General features: G+C 28.5%; 1 protein-coding gene across 3 annotated transcripts in view; it reads left to right on the top strand.

Annotated features, from left to right (window-relative positions):
* The first annotated feature begins 3,232 nt into the window (after positions 1-3,232).
* Positions 3,233-12,839, top strand: part of LOC117175687 (janus kinase and microtubule-interacting protein 2-like) — a 248,127-nt gene continuing 238,520 nt past the window's right edge. For all 3 annotated transcript variants that reach the window (XM_033365424.1, XM_033365426.1, XM_033365425.1), the window contains exon 1: positions 3,233-3,348. The gene's annotated coding sequence lies outside the window, so the exon portion shown is untranslated. The remainder of the gene's footprint in view (positions 3,349-12,839) is intronic.

The following is a 12,839-nucleotide window of genomic DNA, read 5'->3' on the forward strand; positions in this document are numbered from 1 at the left end:
CTGAGGAGGATTATATATGAGCTTTGTATACGCATTCACAACACATCTAAAACTCTTGCGAGCGGAATAAGTGCCCCTTTCTTATACCTCATTCCAAAAATAAACTAGGAAACTTTAGTCTTGTGCTAACATTGTAAAGTAGACATTTTATCACTATCAGGTCTAAGTCTTTAGATTACAAATTATAAATATTTATGCACATGCAAAGTATCTGTAGATTAATCTCAGGAAAAAACTTTAAAGAAGCAATTTTTTTAACGCGTACTAGTATGAAAAAATTAACATCTAGTATGTACTGATTTTTAATACACGTACCAGTATTCTCTACAAGAGACCGTTCACAAACTATATCACGCTATTTTAAGGAAACAAAAAAATTAATTATTAGATGTCACAGTTGCGCATTTACAGCCAAATAGTTGAACATTTAATCAAACATGACGAATTTTTAGTCAAATAATTGAGTTTTCAACCTACGAAGATGAATTTTTAACCAAATGGTCGCATTATGAAACCAAAATAATTAAACTTATCCTATCAAAGACTTTTAAAGCAAATAGTTGAAATTTCAAGCCAAATAGAATTTTCAACAAAATAGTTAAACTTTCAAATAAAATGGGAAATATTTAACAAAGAAATAAGTTTTCAACGAAGACGTTAAACTTTGAACCAAGAAGTTAAAATTCAAATCAAAAAGTTGAATTCTCAACGAAAAGTATAATAGCTTAAATGTCCGACTATAAATATTTCAATTCTAAACCAAAATGTTGAATTAAACCAACAACTAAGAATTTTCAATAAAATAGTTCAATTATATACCAAAACAAATCAGTCTTTAACCAAACAATTGCAGTTTTATTTTAAAAAGTTAAAATTTTTACCAAATAGATCAATGTTCACATCAGAAGTCTAATTTACAACAAAAGATTTCAACTTCAACCAGGACAGATTTTTTAGTCAACAAAGAAGAAAAAGAATTTAAACCAAATTATTGAATTTTCAAACCAAAAGGGCAAATTCTCTAGAAGACAAATAGATTATAAACTCAACAATTTAAATTTTTAACTGAAAAGGTCAATTTTGGACTAAATGGTAGAATTTTCTACGAAAATAATGAAATTTTTAACGCAGAAATACTATTTTTCTACAAAACATTGAAGCTGTGAGAGAATTGGTGTAATCTTAGACTAAAATCCATGAATTTCAACCTAAAATGAAATAGTTAAATTATTTACGAATTTCGCACAAAATAATTAAACTTTTCACCAATAAAATAAATGTTTAACAAAATATACAGTTTAACTTGAAACCAAGTAGTTAAGTTCTAAAAAACAAATGAATATTTAAGTAAAAACGACCAATTTTCAACCGAACATGGGATAGGTAAATTTTTAGTTACAAAAAACATTCTTTAACAAAAAAAAACAACAAATTTTGAACAAAATAGTTTAATCTTTTAACAGTAAAATGGATTTTTAACTTTGTTCATATTTCCACTAACTAGTTAAGTTTCTAGCTAAGAAAGATGAATTATTAGTGAAACGTTTAATACTTGGAATTTCAACTAATAACGTTGAAATATCAAACCAAAATAGAATAGGTAAATCAAACATTTGAGCGAAAAAATTTAAAAAAAGGCGATAAAGGGGAAGTTTCTTGAGAAAAGGGGGAAAAAGGAATTTTTTAACAAAGGTGAAAGAATGAGAATAGGGGAAGGAGTGTCAGGTCTGCATTTAAATACTTTGCTTATAAAATAAAATCACTAATTTTCATTTTTCAAGCATTTCAAAAAAATTTTCTTCACATTTATATTTTCCATGTGTGATCTCACATTCTACTGAGAGTATTTAATAAAAGTAGGAGTGATATAAGTTAATTTAGCAAACCAATAAGGAAATTGAACGTGATAAAGATTATTTTCGAAAGGGGCGTCCAAAAAATGGGCGCGGTTAATGATACTCGACCTCTTAAATGATGTAACTAAGAATAATAGGCGTAATAAATGGCGATGCTAATGTGCATTACAAAACCCAGGCGGAAAAATTATATATAGTTTATATATGGTGTAAAGATTTATGTATAATATTCATTTGTTTTATACAAAAAATGTATAAAACAAATGAATATTCGATATAAAACTTCACACTATATATAAATTATATATAATATTTCCGCCTGGGAAGGAAAGTGAACGTGACAAATGTTATTTCTAAGAGGTGGGTCCAAGAAAAATGGGCGTGGTTAATAATACTGGGCGTCGTCAATGAATGTAACGAAGGACGGTGGGCGTGCCTAATAGCGATGCTAATGTGCATTATAGAAAAAAGATAACCTGAGAGGAGTGTACTAGGAAAATTATTGTGGTCATTGATACTGGGCGTCGTCAATGTATGTATTGAATGAAATTGGACGTGCTTAAGGGCGATGTTAACATGCATTACAAATGAAAATGAACGCAGGAAAGGTTTTTCTTAGAGGCATGTCCAATTAAAATAGGTGTATGGTTAATTGAAGCGGGCATGCCTATGGCTAGGCTAATGTGCATTATATAAAAAAGTAAACGTGGCAAAGATTTATTTCGGAGAGGCGCAACCAAGAACAGTGTGTTGAGTTAATGAAACTGGGCGTCATTAATGTATGTAATCAAGAAAAGTGGGCGTGCTCAAGGGCAAAGCTAATATGCATTATAAAAAAAAATAAACCTGGCAAAGATTGTTTCTAAGAGACGTGTCCAAGGATGTGGTTAATGGAAAAGGGCATTCTCTATGGCAAGGCTAATGTGTCTTAAAAGAAAAGTGAACGTGGCAAAGGTTGTTTTTGAAAGGCCTGTGAAAAAAGGTGCATGGTTGATGTAAGTGGGCGTGCTGATTACAAATTTGAGTGGCTAAGACGTGTATCCCATATATTTGATAATTTTAACACGTGCTTTCTAATTGGAAGCAAAATTTGCCTAAGTTCACCTTGAACTAATATTTTTAAAAATAATTTGGCGGATAATTTTCGAACTTGAGGAGCGAGGATAGGTTCAAGAAGTTTGTGAAGTCTTCCTGCTGAGTGTGATTGATCATATCCCGGGGGATATTAATGCGGATTAGTGCACACACTTATTTGCGTATTTGCAGAGTATGGTACGTGGGCGCGAGTCTGCGATCACGAACGTGCGTGAACGAGGCGTGGAGGATGGTATACCCTGCTGGCAGTTTAGACTTTAGTTAGTGACGGTGTCTCTCTCGAGGAGGACTGCTGCCGGTATATCGTGTTAAAATAGTGAAATAAACTAATAATATAAGGAAGTGCTTATAACCGCAAACCGACCGACAGATCGGCTGAGTCGTACTTACGAAATCGGTAAGTGCCACTGGCATAAGCGTCGCTCCCCGTTCTCCCGTTATAATCCATCGTAGTCAATGGGATGCATCAGACCTCGAATAATACATACAAGATGATGGAAATACAACTACTTCCTTTAATATTTTATTACAATTGTCATTTAACATCTACTAGATCAGCTAAAACAAAAATATTGGTCTATTTAAAAAAAAAACTTCTCGTAGCCGGGCCACATTCTCGACGCACGCCGTATGAGTGGAACGAAAGTTTTAGCGTGCCTAGAATGCGCGTCCCTTGGTTCTCTCGCTTCGCGCTCGATAGTATGTTTACCTTGCGCTACGCGCTCGGTATTTGTATTTCTGTCACACTTATGCATAGAACTTTTAAAATTGAAGGTCAAATTATTGACAAATGTAATTTGGTGATTGTGAATTCTCTTTTTGTTAAAGCTCCTTTGGCTTTAGCGAATACATTCTCATCACGTATCTTGTACTTCGCACTGGATGAAAGTGGGTCCAAAACGTGATCTTTTCTAAATGATGTTCAACTCTATTGTTTCAAATTTGTGTTATATTATTTTTCTGCCTCAGTCCGGCACTGCTTATTCGGATATTGCCAAATAAAGTACAAACTTTATTTTTTATTATTACTTCAATGTATGTTCCTCATTTGGCATTAATATTTGTTCGCAGCAACCTTAAAAAAATTATCTTACAATAAATTAAAATTATTATAAATTGAAAATTGTCATTTCCCATCGTGTTTGATTATACGACTTTCAAACTGTGATATTTTGTAAACAATGTGCCTTGATTTGCAACTGCTGATATATACAGTATAAAATGATGCACACGTATTTTATTATTTGAATATTTTTCTTTACTTTCAAATCAATTTTTCTTAATAACTATTGTTAAGAGTGTATATAAACGAATTTATTTATGTAAATAAACAATTTTTCTTCTTAAATACTTTTTGTTAATGAATAGCTTAAATGGGAAATGGAATTTTAAATTTTAAATTATATTTTTCACAGTTACAACAAAATCTATGCAACATTTAGAAATATAATCGCAAGAAGATTTGTAGATCTTTTTGAGATAAACAATTTATTCAGTTAGCAATTGTTTCGTGTCTCGCAAAGTTTTGTTGGAAAGTAAAATTATTTATTTTTCATGAACTTTTTCAATATTAAAAAAAACCTACGCCTGTCATCATTAAAAATGCCTAGAAAATTTGTAGACATCTTTGAGCTGAATAATCATGTTAATAATATTTGATCTTATTTTGCAGCTTGACAAGTAAATCAATTTTTTTATTTTTAATAAGATTTTTGACACTGGATTGAGGGGAATCTTATATTTTCATCGGTATTATTGATTATAAAATTAGAATTAAATTACATATATAAAAATTTTAATGAAAAAGATATCATGAGGTTCATAGAAGATTATGAATGATAGATAAATTATTGACCATTTAAGAGAGGTCGAAATGCATATGTATGATAATTTTCTGTCATTCAGCATTTAATTGATTCCCAGGTATCTAGAGCATGTGTAATCCTTAGGAAAATATTCCATTTTACATAAAAAATATGATGAAATGGATCTCCACCAACCAGAACTGTGCCATTTAACTTTTTAAACAATAGATATTTAATGGATATATGATATTAGGATTGCTAGAGATCAGGGAATTCTGCAAATTTAGAGAAAATTAGGGAATTTTAAAATGATCAGGGAAAGTCAGAAAAATGCAGGGAAGTTTCTTTAAATTACCAGAAATCAGTGAATCTGAATGATCTGACTCAAAATTGTTTAAAATTTTTATATTTATTTATGTTTTAAATATATTTTCTATTTATTCTTCTTTTAGTGATTTAAAATAATGCCGATAAAAGAGAATAATAAAACCACTAGAATAATTTTGTTCAGTACGCTATACAATTCTGTGTAAATTTGCTGATCCGATGAATTCGCTAAACATCTGTTAAATGTAATAGAAGTATCTTAAATCGATGAAAAATACTGTTAAATTCAATTAAATTCCATGGCATTCCCTAAAATTTTGAGGACTTTACTAAAACTGTGTTTCAATCATAAGAATTTTTTTTAGTTTTAATATAATTTTTTTGTTTTTTTCAATTAATTAGATTTTTATTAAATTCATTTTAATTATTTTAAACTATATTTAAATAATCAATTATAATCATCAAAATCATATTGCATTTTCTATAATTCTTTTAAAATCAACAGAATTCTGTTACATTCAATAAAAGAATTTAAGTAGCTAGAAGAGTTCTTTTCAATTAACTAAATTTTCTGTTAAATTCAGTAAAAATTTGTTAAATCCTATACAAATTTATTGAATTTAGTAGAATTTTGTGACGTTTAATAACATTTTATTCAATTTGCTAGAGTTCTTCTAATATCACAAGAATTCTCTCAAAATTTTATAGAATTTAGTTTAATTTTTAATGAACTTTTTAATTAATAAAGTTCTCTGTAGTTTACTTGACATACGTTAAATATGGAAATTTGATAGAAGTTTGGTGAAATTACAAGAATCTCGGCCAGAATTGGCTTAAATTTAACGCAATTCTATTAAATTTTCTGTTCTTTTAGCTTCGCTAGTATTCCTATGGATTTACTAGAATTTTCATATATTCACTGAGCAGTTTTTAAAATCAGTAGTGTTCTGTTAAATTAACTACAATTAGGCTACATTTTTCCCGAATTTTATCTATTAAGAATATTGGTTACAAAATTATAAATCTTAACATTTCAATCCCTTTTAAATGTATATTGTTTTAATTATCTCAATTCAATACTTATTTTTTTCAATGTAACATTTTCTCACTAAATTTCTTTAGTTTAAACTGGAGAAATTATCCATAATTTTCTTGCGCTATAGTTTTTAATATTAACTTTTGTGATTTTGTCATGTTTGGTGACTGAATATAGAGGAGAGTACTCGAATATGAGATATTCTCGTAATATGAGAAAGCAGGGTATAAGCTAAACTAAGAGACGCGTTCTGTTAGTTCTATCACTAACTTGTAGCCCTTGAAGAAAGAGTAATTTCGTGGTATAATCCATTTTTCATTGGGCTTTTAAAGATTATAGGCGAACTTTTTGTGAAATCGATGGTGGTCGAGTTCTGGGAAGGGAATTCTTTAAACCCTATTTATTATTCATTAAATACGTATTAAGCAGCAAAGTTTGTCTGGAGTGATGGGGATTGAATAACTAAGTAGGAAAATATCGATAGTGTTGAAGTTTTTCATTGTACAGGTCAGGCATAGTAAGTGCATAGTTGCACGGTGTGGTTCTCATAATATGAGATACCTGTAGTTTTTATAACACTGTGGCTGCGCGGGGGAAATTTGTTAAGAAAATGTTTGTGATTACTGCAAAAACTAAATATATCTAAATAGCAGTAAATTTATACTTCGGAAACATAGAATGAAGTATTTCATTAAAAATAATACTTTATTTGGCATTTTATTAGCTATTTCCTGGGGTATCTCATATTATGAGAATAGTTTGACGAGTTTAGAAAAAGCACTTTTTTACATTTTTTGTATTTTCAGCATAAAAAAATTTGTAATAAAATTTTTTATTTGAGCTACTTATGACACACTAAATTTCCTTTAAAATGTCCTATATTACTTTTAAATTCAGTTCATAGAATTCCGACTATCACACCAAACAGAGTTGGTATCTCATATTTGGGTACTCTCCTCTATATATTTTTTTTACAATGGATGAGTGATACTAATTTTGTCAGTCGTAAACGACTTTGAACTTGACACCAATTTTTGCTAAAGTATTTAAAAAATACTTCTAAAGCGAATGAAACACAAGCTCATTATTATTATTTTTATTTATTATTTATTATTATTATTAATAATATTATTATTAATTATATATTTATACCTTATTACTGCCGATATATAGTTTTCACTTTCCACGATATTTATTTCTGGTTCATTCAAGCAAGGAAGTGTTTCGCCACGGTTTCTATTTTGATGCTAGCCTGTCATTTCTAAATTCAGTAGCGATATCGATGTCCAGTTTAGTGGCGTTTCCAGATCGAAGATTGGAATTAATAAAATGACTAGTTTTCGATATCAATCTCACTTTAACGACCAACGCCATTTAAAATAACTAGTTCCACGTAAAGGAAAAAAGTGAAATTCAATATAAAAAAGAGGACGTCGATTTGAACTAGATTTGACAGAGAATTAAGTATCTTGTATGTTGTTGTAACATGAAATTCCTCAAAATTTAACGCCGCGTGACCAGGGTGGACTCACTCATATAATTCAATAATGTCGAAACCAAGTTAAAAAATAACTAGAATAACACAAAAGATTCTGCCATCATCTCTCAAAATTTTCGGCACTTGATTTCATAATCATAGCTAAAAATATTGTGAGGGAGCGCCCTTTAATTAATTACTTAAGACTTTTTCTTAGAGGAGAGGTCCGGAAAATCTTACGAAACCATTTTTTGTATGTTAGGTAAAACCGATTTTTGCTTCTGAAAATACTTTGTATGTTATTTTACACGTTAAATAATTATTTATTTTTCATTATGTAATACATTCTTTAAAATCATTTAAATTCCATGGATATCGTACATATTATACTCTCTTGAAATCACTTTAAAACGATTAAGTTCCATGGAAATCCTTTAATATTTGTGGAAATTACTTAGGGGCATGTACCAGCGTGAACAAAAATGAAAAATGCGTTTCCGAACAAAACCGAAACGTCAGGTCTTCATGTCGCGGTACGCCTCAGTAATGGAAATAAAAGTGCCTGTAAACAAATTAATTTCAAACCTCCATTCCCCTCAGATTTGAAATTTTTTGTATACATGAAAAGAAACAAAATTCTGTATACATCGTTTAGATTAGATTTTTTAGAAAAGATTTTTAATACCTACTTTTTAATTTCAGAAGAAAAATTAAAACAACATAAATTGTTGACTTTTGAAGAATACCGTTCTTTGTGAAATATTTAGATTCATTCAAATATACCTGGGATTAATCAAAAATCCATTTAAAAATTTCTGTAGTAGAACTGTAGAAGTTTAAACATTTATTGATTTTTTTTATAAATAAACAAGTGAATGAACATGATTTTGTGGGTAATATCAATGTTTGGTCACTTAATTTCGACTACAATTCTACAATGTATAAGAAAAAGTGTTTTTCGAGTTGGATAAATAAAAAATGATAAATAATTTTTGATGTAGTAAATAAATTATTTTTGTTATGATTAGAGAAGCTCGTGAAACGTGTAAGATTCGTCGTATCAATTAATTATTTACCTTGCTATTGATGATTATTTTTTGGCTGCAAACGTTACCTGTTTTAATAATAATGATTATAATGTTAAAGAGAGCAAATTTTTGGTAAATAATGATATATAATGACATAATCATCGATTGGCCAAATGTGACGGCAAGAAGTTAATGGTAGTTGATTTCAATAGGAGAAATGGATTTTTAGTTTGGAAGATTATATATTACGAGAATAATTTATATTTATGAAATTGTTCATCACAATAATAATTCTTATTTATTGTGTATTAGTTCTAGAAACAGTTGAAATTTAGTTATTTGTAAATAATTATGTTAGCAAATTTAACTCTTTATCTCAAAACATAGTCGAAGAGCTTATTTGTTAAATAAGTTTGTTTAAACAATTATTAAATCATAATTACAGGATAATATATGGTCGCTTGGATAAGAAATGGTATTTATTTTCTCACAAACAGCTAGAACGGATAATTTTTCATAAAATTCATTTACTATATAATAAATTATTTCTCTATTTTCATTATTCCAACTCAAAAACCCCTTTTGTCTATACATTGAACAAAATTAGTTCTCATTGAGTAACCAAACATTGCTAATTCCACCGTAATTATTTTCATCTACTTATTTCTTAATACCAAACTTATCAAATATTTAAAGTTCTATACATCTACAAAAAACATGTGTTAATAGTTGCGTCAATGATTCTACATCATTTTGAATGAATCTGAATTTTTTATAAGGGAAGGTATTTTTCAAAAATGTTTGTTGCTGTTATTTTGTTTATCAAATAAAAAAGAATCAAAAACCTTTTTGAAAAAATCAGATGTTAACTGTTATGAAGAATTTTATTATTTTTCATGAGTAAATTTTTTTTAACCAGATAAAAATAATAGTAGTTTTAAAATTAATTTGTCCACAGACACTTTTTTCTTGAAGTTTTTGCTTGAAAACCAGTGACAAGCCCAGTCTAATAATTCTAGGACGTTTAAAATACACCTATATCAATTCCTTTGAAAAACAAATAAATAAATGAGAAATGGCATTTTTTAGGAAACGCGTTTTTCATTTTTATTTTTTCACTAAATTAAGAAAAAAATTGATTTATTTTATTGTGAAGTGTATCTGAAAATAAGAAAATTTTGATGTGGCAAAGTTAAATCAGTTAATAATTAGGACTTATGATAAGTCATTTAAAACGAAGTTATACAAAAACTCAGTCCCAAATCTCCGAAATTTTTTCGAATTTTTAAACAACCTTTTAGTGGTATTTTTTTCACTGCCTTTCCTGTGATCAGATGCTGTAGACTGCACTAAGAAATGTTTAAATGTTTCAAAAAATATATAAGGGCAAGTCTATCTAGCTCATTTAAGTTTTTATTTTTTCTTACGCAGTTCAATTTTATTCATTTTTAAACTGAAATGTAACTGAATTCAGGGTTTTAGAGCCCCAGGTAAAATAGAATTAATAACATTAGATTATTTACACGAAATAAAAACGAAACGGGCTATATAGTCCTGCTTTTATATATTTTGAATCATTTCCCAAAATTTCAGAATAGTACATTCATTTTTCTAATTATAAAGCCCCCAAATACAATAACGTGTAGCAACTGGTCACATGACATACTTTCAATCATCCTTACAAATCTTTGAGATTCTATGAAATCATTTGAAATACCTGAAATTACTTGAAATCTTAAAGATTTCATTAAAATCCCTTGCAGTTATTTAGAATCCGCGGAAATCCATTTAAGTCACTAAAAATCGGCTAAAATTCATGAAATTCCCTGAAATATTTGAAAATATTACGAGATGCCTTGAAATGTATAAAATCTCTCTAAAATGCATTGAAATCTTCTAAATACGTAGGAATCTTTCCGAATCTTTTGAAATCAATTTCAATATTATAAATCTTCTAAAAGCCTTAAAAATTTCTGAAAATCCCTTGAATTTTTTTTATAGTTTTCAGCAATCCTTTAACATTCCTTAAAATATTTCGAAATCTTACGAAATCCTCAAAAATCCGTGGGTATTCTCAAGAATCTTTTTAAGTCCCTTGAAATCACCAAAAGCCCTTTAAATCTTTTAAAATTGGTTAAAATCCCTTGAAACCCTTGAAAGCTTTTGTAATCCGCTCAAATCTTTCCCAAATTCTTCAAATTCGCAAAAATTCGTCGAAATCTCTCCGTATCCTTTAAACACTCTTCAAATATCAATAAACTTCTTGAAATTCTTTAGAAGCCTATAAAATGCTTTAAAAATTTAAGATTCTCTCTGTATTTGTACAAAGTAATATCTTTAAACTATAAAGAATCTTTTAAACCCATTTACAAATTTTAAAACCACTCGCAATCCTTTGGTATTGATCAAAATATCCTAAACAATTTTAAGTCCCTTCAAATCTTTTAAAATCCCTTAAAATCTTATGAAATCTTCAAACAGGTTAAAAAATCTTGTTGAATTCTGTAAACAAATTTAATTCCTCTCTTTCGAAAACTTTGCAGTCTTTCGAAATATTTCAAAATTTCTTAAAATTTGTTGAAATTTTTCTGAAACACTGTAGATTTAAACATTTTTTTGAAATTCCTTCAAGTCTCCTTTACGCAGAGAAAATAATTAGTATATTGAGTAAAAATAAAAAATATTACAAAAGAAGAGGGAGGAGGTATCAAACAAATCTTATCCTTTAAATAGGGGGGGGGGGGGGGGGGGGGGGGGGGGAGTCTACAATTTCAAAAAACATTCTTACGTCATTAATGGACGTTTCTTGACGAAATAAAAGATCAGACTGGATGAAAAATGGCCAAAGAAGACTTCGAGCTGTCTTAAGTAACAGTCAATCATTGTTTTCTTTTCGCACAGCAGCCCACGTGCACCCACGCACTGTGGTGTTCTTGACCAATTTTCTTCAAAACTTTGAAAGTATTGTATCCAATTATAACTGTTCTGTATGTATAAATTGTTACAAGAATATTAAATGTAATATCTTTTTACCAAGTGAAAAGTAAAATAGAGATATAGTAATAAATAATAAATTACTCATAAGATTTTTGCTTAGAGATTTAAGTTATAAGGGGACCTTGGATATGTTTTACTATGATTGAAAATTATATGCTGAATGGGGGCTATAATTTCAAATGAATAACAAAATTGGAATTACTATTTTAAAGAGAACAGCTGTAGTAATATAAGTTTATTATTAGCAGTTTTATGTATAGTATTCATGATTATGTCACAGATGGTGAGTAGTCAGATAATGAGAGTTCATTCTTTATTGGGGACACATATAGGGGACTGATGGAACTATGTCACCGAATTGAAATATATCTTTAAATAATTATGTATGAAGAGAGATATTATTTATATCAGAAAAGAATTTGGAATTAAATTATAATAAATGAAACTATAAATAATTTTAGGAGGAAATACAACCTTTTTTGTTTTAGAATCGTACCATTATGAACTCTTGAATACGAATATTTTTATTAAAATTTTTTATTCCTGATTGTTGAATTCAGAAGGATAACAACATTTTAACTCACTAGTTATAAAAGATTAATTCTGAACTTGCTTAACTTTGCTGATGATAAATTCCAAATTTGATTGTTTAGTTGATATTGCTCAATTGGAAATTTTTACATTTATATACTTACAATTTGTAAATGCTTAACTCTAAGCGCTTTATTTCAAGTTTTTAAATTTTCGGCCCTTTTTGTTTTATTATCAATTTTCGAAAGTCTTGTTACTAATATTATTATAAAGCCTTCAAATATGAAATGCTTCAATAAAAATAAAAATTTTAGTTAATTTTAAATTAATTACAGAATTAATTTAAACTTAAAATTATGTATTTCTGAAATTATAATTTGAAACTATTTAATTTTAAGTGGTGAAGTTTTTTATTTTGCAATGTTAAATACTTAAAATCGAAAATTGTTCAACTATAATACTTTTGATGATCTTATTACAGACTGCTAATTTTTAAATCTTTGGATTTGAACATTTGTAAAGCCTATCAATTATAAGCCATTTCCTCTTTATCGCTTGAAAGTTTAAATTTAGCAATTTCTGTGCATTCATTTAAAAGATCATATTTTAAATCTTGTAGACAGATTCTAAATTTTTCAGTGAAAAATTATAAAATTCTGCAACTACAATTTTAAACCAATTATAAGA

The sequence above is a fragment of the Belonocnema kinseyi genome, chromosome 6, assembly GCF_010883055.1.
Source record: "Belonocnema kinseyi isolate 2016_QV_RU_SX_M_011 chromosome 6, B_treatae_v1, whole genome shotgun sequence".
Classification (NCBI taxonomy): Eukaryota; Metazoa; Arthropoda; class Insecta; order Hymenoptera; family Cynipidae; genus Belonocnema; species Belonocnema kinseyi.